This window comes from Pteropus vampyrus, unplaced genomic scaffold (genome assembly GCF_000151845.1).
Source record: "Pteropus vampyrus isolate Shadow unplaced genomic scaffold, Pvam_2.0 Scaffold9, whole genome shotgun sequence".
NCBI classification, from domain to species: Eukaryota; Metazoa; Chordata; class Mammalia; order Chiroptera; family Pteropodidae; genus Pteropus; species Pteropus vampyrus.
Genome location: NW_011888790.1, coordinates 4,829,330 through 4,838,845, shown reverse-complemented (window position 1 = coordinate 4,838,845; position 9,516 = coordinate 4,829,330). Strand labels below are relative to the sequence as shown.

At 30.1% G+C, this 9,516-nt stretch overlaps 1 protein-coding gene across 5 annotated transcripts in view; it reads right to left on the bottom strand.

Annotated features, from left to right (window-relative positions):
• Positions 1-535: 535 nt before the first annotated feature.
• CPSF6 (cleavage and polyadenylation specific factor 6) overlaps positions 536-9,516 on the bottom strand; it is a 28,126-nt gene continuing 19,145 nt past the window's right edge. For 4 of the 5 annotated variants that reach the window (XM_011373977.2, XM_011373993.2, XM_011374002.2 and 1 more), the window contains one exon: positions 536-2,962. The gene's annotated coding sequence lies outside the window, so the exon portion shown is untranslated. Of the gene's footprint in view, positions 2,963-4,263; positions 9,467-9,516 lie in introns of those variants that run through there. The other variant, XM_011373984.2, reaches the window with a different exon arrangement.

The window sequence follows — 9,516 nt, the reverse complement described above, 5'->3', positions numbered from 1 at the left end:
ACCCTTCCAACAGTTTTCTCCCTTCACTATAAAATGTTATACATTTGACCTTTAAAAACTAGTAAAAAACAAAGCAATATTCTCCACAGGAGAATTAAATGAAAATTAATACCTTAAGCTACAATCCATAAGTTACTTGTGAACTCCAAACTGTAGTTAACTGCTTAAGAATATTCTAGGTAAAGGGGACATTAAGTGGACTAAACTTTGATCAATAAGCCACTGCAAACTTACTCCAAATCTTGTTTATGAAAACTGACAAAATAAACACTTCCAAATTTACACCAGAATATCCTTTCCACAACAGATGTCCTTTAACTATAAGCAGCACATTTGATTCAAAGTGTTGCTTCAGAAGCAATAGCATTCAGATGCTGTACCATTCATTCATAATTTTACTGGGTGAAAGAAATGAGACTGTACTAACAAAGAGCATTAAGAAATGCTACGATTTAAAATTAAACTCAAGTTTGTTTCCATATCCACTATTTAAGAAATGAAAAGGTCTCTGGGACACACTTTCTCTCTCTCGCTCTTTTTTTTTTTTTTTTTTTGGTGTCTATGTAAAGATTTATCTCTTTGGATTGTTTTTACACGTTAAAAAAAAAAAAGATTATTTTTCAAATTATACCAGCCCACAGACAACAGAAGGGATATAAAGAATAAACAAAGAATTGCAATTTTCACCTTTACAGCTATACATTCATGTGTTATCAGGTAAAGAAAGACTTTGCAAAAATTAATTGGTCAAACCACAAAGTTATTTCCTTCTGACAACACTTAAAAATAATGGATTAGCAGCAAGCAATTCTAGTACACTCACACTGTCTGAAACAAATCACGTAATGAGATCAGCCATGTAGGGAGAACCGTGATATAGAATGAACAATTAAAAGAGTTCCACTGATAAAAAATAAAAAGGTAAATGAAGGATTTAATTAGTACAAAATTTCCAGTTTCATTTCAAGTTCAAACGCAGTTAGATTTTTATGATTCCATTGTAAAAATTCTTCAGAGAAAATTTTATTCTCGGGGACATTTACTTACCTTTTAAGCTTACTATTAACTAATTTCCCTTGTAATATTTTTTTGTCCACACTTCTTTGCATTAGGGCTTTGTAATTAAAATATAAAAAAGCTAGGAAATGACAAAAACTAACAACACCTATACACAAAACAAGGAAATTGTCTTGATACAACTCTCAAATAATGTTAAAAAGGCAACTGCATTTTCAACAAGATAAAACACTTAAAAAATTTCTGAGAGCAAACAGTTCTGATAAACACCAATGATTCCATGCACAAATACTCTACGGACTCACAAAATGTTTTAAAATAAAACTGGCAATAGGAATGATCTGAAACAGCTAATTTTGTAGGAACTAGTGTCATAGTGCACAAGATGAAAGTTAAAAAACTGCAGTGCAAATCTCTGGACGGCTTCTATTGTTGCACATAATATCTAGGGTACCTAAAAATACTTTAAGCATTGTCTTAATACTTGACTACACTTTTTAAAAACCAATGTGCATTACCAGATCTGTCAAAGATAATCAGATCTTAAAAACAATGAAAGCAAATTATAACCTGTTTAAGAATTTTAACTAAAATTTCTGAAGTTGTGATTGAGAATGACCTTTCCATAAAAATGTCTAAGGTGACACACTGCCTGTGCTAATTCTGCAATTAAGAACATATGCTAGCCAAGTGCTTAAACTGTAGGACTATAATTCACGGCAGGTTTGAAAATAATCTTTGATTAACTAACTCTAGCATGAATCAATATAGGTTGCATGAATATACATAGGATTCCTTAAACTATGGAGACAGAGTACACCTATAACCTCCCATTACACACACAGGAGAATACAACCCGATGTTAATAATCATTACACCCTTCGAAATCTATAGTAACCGAAAAATAAACTAAGGCTCTCTTAAATTTGTCCGCTGCATGACTGTATTTACACTGTCTATGGTTTCAAAAAGTAACCATAAGCATCATCAATATAAAACCGTAAATAACTGCTGCATCAAATCAGAACTGTCAAAATATTTCTTCAATGCCAGCAGTTTACAATTAGCCATTTCAGCACATCTGTGTTGTAATTAAGCTGCATTACTGTAGCAATTAACGTATGGGTCTTTACTAAAATGTTAAAAACACAAAAATGTTTTGACCCCTAATATACTGACTGGATTACTGTCTGTGAAATTTCTGTTTTTACAAGTTTACATACCATTCAGCAAAATCACAAGCTAACTAGGTAAAAACAGCTAGAAAAGCAGAATATAGAAATATTAAATATCCATGTAATCACCTATTCTAATATCAAAATCAAGGGCAAGAGACACTTAATTGGTATGTTTAATTCACTGAACGCAAGATTAGATTGATGCATATCCAAAAACGCTATTGCAATGTTTTAAAGGACAGTATAAATGTCATAGTAACATTATCTTTAGATATTGCTGAACACAAGACTTTCCCTGAGGTGTAAACATCAAATAACTTGAACAGCTTTACACATCAGCCCCATTAAACAGTTTATTACAACACTACATCTATTGTAATCAAAATGGTGCTGTTTACAGACATTATCATATGAACATTTTTAACAAGAACAAACTACTATAAAAACAAGCATTTACTTGACATTTTTCCAATTGCTTGCACATTATAATGGCCAAAATGTATATAACCAGTAATAAAGTTGCAAAAGCTATAACTTTTTAAATCACACAGGTTTCCTTCAAATAAAACATGTAAGCAACATAAAAAATAAAAGTAGAGCTACTGGTTACCATTTATGCAGATTTGCTTTATTCAGATCTATTCCTGTTCATTTTATCCATGAATCCTTACAGGTTCAGTTCAATCACAAGAAGCAAACTGCTGGACAAGCGTCATGTTTCCCTCATGAAGACTGTTTTGTCTTGGAAGGTGTTCCTCTTCCTTCAGCTGTAATGTGTCAAAATTTGTGATGTAGATTTTGCTATTCCCCATAATACACAGAAAAAACGCTGGCTTAACTATACATACACAAGTCGTGCATCTACGTCACTGTTATGTATTCTAACACAAAGTAAAAATTAACTGAAACAGTAGCTGCCTTTGTGGTGGACAAATGCTCCCAATTTACGTGGTGATTAAAACTGAGACATTCTGGTTTCATTCTTAGATATTACTGCCTTATAAATTTAATGACTGAAACAAATGAAAATATAGCAACTACTGTTTCTGTGATGATGGAAACATTTATAAGTCATTTTCTAAAGTATGCATACTACAAAAATAAATGGAAAAATGCTCGAATGACTTTAATGTAAATATTTTTCATTCAATCACATATCAATTCTATAGAACGCATTAACAATTAAATGCGAACTGAATAGAAAATGCAATTATTTTACAAATTAGTTGTATTTATTTGACAGCATACAGGAACTTCTGCAAATGTTATAAATCAAATGGGGCTCCATGTTACAAAATTTGTAAATAAAATTTATAAATATATAGCTCAGTATGCACATGTAAATAAATATGACATCCACGTACAAATCTTTAGACATAATACAAATTTAAAACATTTACTTTACTCTTGCTCTATTCCACCTATATTTAAAAATCTAATTTAGTATATAAGCTAACCAAAAACAAGCTAAATAGGAATCCACAATGATAAATTTCATTGAAAACTCACATAAAGAAAAAGAAACCAATAAATTTGGCAAACTAAAATTTCGAAGATACATAAATATGCAAACTTCAGGTAGTCACAAAAGAAACATTCAATTAACTTGGAGATAAGTGATAACTGAAACACCAGATATTTAAAATATAAATTCCAAGAGCATTTCAATATTAAGATGATGTAAAAGGTAAAAGAGCAAAATATTTAGTGCATTTGCCATAAAAGTAACTGAAAAGTATTTTTGCTCTACAATTAAGAATATCCTGTCGAAACTATAAATTTTATCTTTTATGTCCTTTCCTCTCCACTACACTGTAAGAATCTTAAGAGCGTCAGTACACATAGGCTTTCACGTTGCCTAGCAGTAAAAACCTTAATTTTATAACTGCAAAAGGAAAAAGCAATGTTATAATGAATCCTGGACTTTCTGTTTTAAATAGTTTCTATTCGCCCATAATTTTCAAAGAGATATTTAAGCCATTTCTAATGTTACCAGTTATTATACCTTTATATCTTAATGTTGATGAACCTTTTTGGTGGGATATCATGAAAAAAAATCTAGAAAGGCAGCTTTTATATGTCTTATTTTTATTATCTGCAAAACACTTTTAAAAATTAGTATTACAGTATTAAAAAGAGACAAGGAATATGTTTTAGTCAAAACTGGATTACTGGGAAATTCATAAATCTTCTTGCAAAAGGATGCTATCTCTCTAATTTTTTTTGTTATGCTGGGAGGGACTGAGTCAGCAAGATCAAGTCACAGTGAACAAAACAAAAATATCCAACCCTTCCAAAAAACATAACCCTTCCAACAAACATATGATATACACTACAACTTTGTTATTCATTACTCCGATGGAGAATTTTACTACTTTTAATGTAGAAAATCCTGTTTATGAAATTACAACACACATCTTTATCCAGGACGAATGCACTCATCTTTTGCTTGATTATATTTTAGTTAGATCTTTACTATTAATAAGTCTCTCATTTTTACCATACAGCCATAAAATCTGGGGGACAGTCTGACAGTTCTTATTTCTATTTCTAAACACTTTACATTTATCCATTTGGAAATACAAATTTTACAGTCTCAAACGGAAGCAAATTTGAAAGCAACACAACCCATTTCCAATAATCCAATTCCATATGAAAGTCTCAAATTTCTAAGTAGACAGCTACATAAACAAGGATATCAAAAAGAAGCTTAAAAGTGACAAATACATTCATGCTCTTGTTTTCAAAATACCATTTGGTCAAATCTTTTCATGTCAAAGCCACATAATTACTTGCTTTAGCTATCAGTTATAAAAGGAAGATCTATGTTAACAGTTAAAAAACTAAGACAAATGAAATCTGCAGCTCTTTAATGAAGTATGTAAAGTGAGCAATAAATAAAATTTCAATACAGAGAAGCACCTGTATTTTGAGATAATGTGAGTGTTTTCTGTTAGAAACCTATCTAAGCAAATTTGTTAGTATTAGTATTTCTAAACTCATGACAAATTTATTCAACTAAAAGATTCGAATGTATAGCTGATATGACTTTTATAGGTTTTCACATTATATAATGAATTTAAATGATCCTAATATAATTTTAGAGATGTACTTTTAGTAACTCAGTGGAACAATATTCACTTTTATGTGAAATTTCTCCTTAATGAGAGGAACAAAAATGGGGTGAGTAAAAGAAATAGAAGTAACTAAATATATGTTAAATCTTTCTAAAATCAAAGTTCTTTCTTTGCACTGACTATAACATATTACAAAATTATGTTTATTGTAGATGTTTAGAAAAAATTCCCTTACTACCAAAACATTTACTACTTTCATCTTTCTACCTTTGGAGATAGTACTTACCTCATTTTAACTAAAGCTTTTTATTATACTATGAAATATATACATGATTGTTGCTCTAAACAGTTCACTAAATAGTAGAAATAAACTTCACCACAAATTAAACTCAGTTTTGCCCCCAAATTTTCACAAAATGGACATTTCAAAATAAGCTGTTTAGAAGTGACTTAGAATTCATTGTGAGAGTTAAAACATGCCACCACAGAAGGTAAATCAGTAAATTTGGATAGCATATGTGGCAACCTTGGCCCTTTTTTGTTACTAGATTTGGTTTAAACAATGCTAACTAAATATTAATTCAAAACATAATTTATTCAAAACAATCTAATTTACAAACTAAAACAATGGTAATAAATTTCACACTGAGATGAAGGTGAGAGAGCAAGGTGACTCACATTGGCACGGAATTTTTTTTCAGCAGGGAACATTAATCAATTGTAAACAAAACCATATTCTTAAACCACAGTGAGCAAAAACACTATACATTCATTCAAGGGATCACCTCCTACCCTCTTGTCACCAGTTAAGACAGCTGTGTAGTCAGACAGGTTTTGCAAATAATACTAAAAGCAAAGAAAATTAGAATGAAAAATGTGAGAGCTAACATATCCAAATACAGCAGTTAGGATATATGGGAAAACACAAAGAAAATACAGGACTGGACAATATTAGGCAGATCTCATATGACCTAAGAGTTGCAGAAATAATTTTTAAATCTCATTATCACCAGTATCATTTATCAGATAATTAAGAGAATTTTCACATAAGTCTTAAAGTAACACTAACTTTTAGGAGATAAAACATCTTAAACATGTAAGAAAAAACCTGCTTTTTTGTGGCTTTGCTTTTCCCAAATTAATAAAAAGCTATAAATTGAATAAGAAATGCAAAGCACCCTAAATCTTGTGCAATAACATCTAAAATCATGATATTTATGGTAGAGATAATCATACAACAACAAAAAAGTGTAGTTATTTAATCCGTATCTCATACATATGCTTAAAAATTTTATCAAAAAAATGGATAATGATTTCAGATTATGTAAAACTTCACATCAAGGAGAGGAAGAGCAGGAATAAGGAATATTTAAAAAATAATTTAGTTTTATTACTCTACAGTACACAAAGAGAAACAATTGTTAACAGAAATTTGCTGAGTAGGGAGGTTCCAAACTGTGGAGCGCAACCTAAAATAAAATAACTCATGGAATAAAATTATTTCTGTAACAAGTGTACAATCTTAAAAGACTGAACTACTTTTGTTTTGCTCAGAGTGGTCTGAGAATAGAGGTAGAAATTACAGAATATGAAGCACAATGTATATACATACCAGAATTTTACAATACTGATATTCCCATTAAAATGTCATCTATTTGAACTTAGATATTGAATGCTTTTAGAAAAATACATTTTTTAAATGAGAGAATGCAATTAACATTACCAACAGTTCAAACACAAAAAAAATAAGATGGGACAGACATTAACAGCTTGCCAACATCATTAAGTTTCCAGTTAAATTAAGAACTTGCCCTTTTAGCCATTCATCATCACTTTAATAAATTACATTATTGTTTTATTTGTATACAGACTGACATTCACTTTAGCTTCCAAGTTACTCTTATTCCATTTAGTCAATTTAAGATTTACATGAAAGCTCAAAAGGACTCATATTTAAAAAGGTCAACAGACCTTATGGTGATTTAATGTGCTATAGTTGTTTGCTTTAAAAAGTTTTTCACTTGACTATATTTAATCCCAGTCCCCATCCCTTTATTCATGTCTACATCCGCAAGTTTGGTATAGCAAAAGTATAATATTCCAGGATAACAGAATATTTTGCACTGGAAATGCTTATGTAAAATTTTTGCTTGGATGAAGGCACATAACAATATTACAACTCAATTCTGATTAATGTACAAACAAAACATGGAAATTTGGGTATGGTACACATCAGTGATTAAGAAAAAATGTGAACAATAGTTTGCAAGTTAGGGATTCATAGTTAATGTCTAAATGTAATGAAACTCACGCCATGATATAGTTAGGTGTACCCATTACTGAAATGTTAGTTAATTCGAAATATTTAAAATTAACAATGAAATTTTCAAGGAGTTTACCTTGCTGACTATTCTAGTTTAAATAGAACCAGCAAGAAATCTAATCACCTTTGGGTATAAACTGGTTCAGAAGCCCCATAATGGACACACCCAATCTAAGAGATTACTGAAAATGTACACAAATTTCATCACACGTCTTCAGTAACTAGAAGCTTGCTGATAATTGGACAAAGTCTAAATACAAATATAATTGTAGGACCTGTACTTTACTATGTAAGTGAAATGGCTGATATAAGCATTTCGAGTAATAAGTTGGCCATAATCTATCCTAAGCAACTGATGGACACTGGGAATTTTTTCATAAGATGAGATCAGATCTATTCGACCAGGGGGTGGGAGGTGCAGGAGCTATGTCTTTAAATTCTAATAATTAAGGTACAACATTCAATTATTCAATTCTTACTTATATCCAAAAAAGTTATCAATTTCAATGAGCTTAATTTTAAAAGTGAAAGATATTTTGCATAATAAAAGAAATGTTTGAGAATTATTTTTATTAAGTTCTATTAATACAACAAATGGAGGACTTTTTAAATTAAATTTTGATAAATATTCAAGATGCATATTTGAAATGCAAGGAAAAGTATTAAAACTGGCCTTTGCACTTCAAAAAGCCCTTGAAACTGTAAATAATGTAATGGCTTATTTGTATACCATAAAAATAAGACTTACATGCTATTTTCTAAACTGTATTATCCAAAAAGGATCTCATTCGCTAAAATATCTTAGTTTAAGAAACTGCTACTCTACCACAGGATTATATACTTGATAAAGTCTTTGATTCTGCCTGTAACAATTTAAATACTAACAATTACCATGACTTTATTTTCATTGTTTCCCATTTATATGGAAAACAATTGTGTAAAGAGTAGTTACCTATAAGGGGTTTGTTTTAGCCTAATTTATGTGAATATGCCACCAACATATAAAGAAAAAATATTTGCTTACAGAATAACCTGTGTCACGTGCACAAGCTTTATAGCACCCTCCCCCCACTTTCCATGTGAATAAATGCTGTTCACAAATATAAAAATAAAATTACACGTGAAAATAAAATATAAACAGACAACTCTTCTCACTTTGTGAAAAATGTACACAAGAAATAGTTTTAAGTACAGAAAAAAAGACAATGATTATGGTTTATGAATGAAACATCAAAGAAAAATTATTTCAAGGTTATAACCTGGGATGTATGATTTGATACAATTTAAAAATCTTAGATATGGAGTTCCCTTGAACTCATTTTAACTGAATAAGTTTCACATCTTCTTTGCAAATTAAAGAATATTGTTTCTTTTCTCTTAAAAACAAAAACTACACCAGGAGAAGTGTCCTTTCTAAAAAAATGTTTTTAAGTAGAAAAGCTTTCAATGATGAGAAACCATCATCCTGTATTATAAACTATTATAGTGTTAAATTTCCTTTAAAAGTTTTAGGCATAAATGAAGTTAGCTCAAGGAGAGAAATTTTAAATTTACTTTTAAAAGTCCAAGCACATTACATATATATGAATTAACTCCTTGTATTTTATATTTTAAATCACACGCAAACTGTGATTAAAAGAATTCCAATTTTTAGATTTTACAAGTAGACAATGAGTCCTCTTGATTATTTTCTTGCTTTCTTAAGACCCATAATAATCTGAAACCTAAAAGTTGTAACTCAGCAATACAATATTCAAGGATAAGAGGTCAATATTTTTTACCTGTCATTACTTACCTGTCATTTGTTTCTGATGTTTCAAGAAGATTAAATTCAGAACCAGTAGTTGGACCATTTAAAATGTAGGTATATACTGTATAAACGATAGCCTCGGAGTTATAATTCCTGCTAATAATGCATATA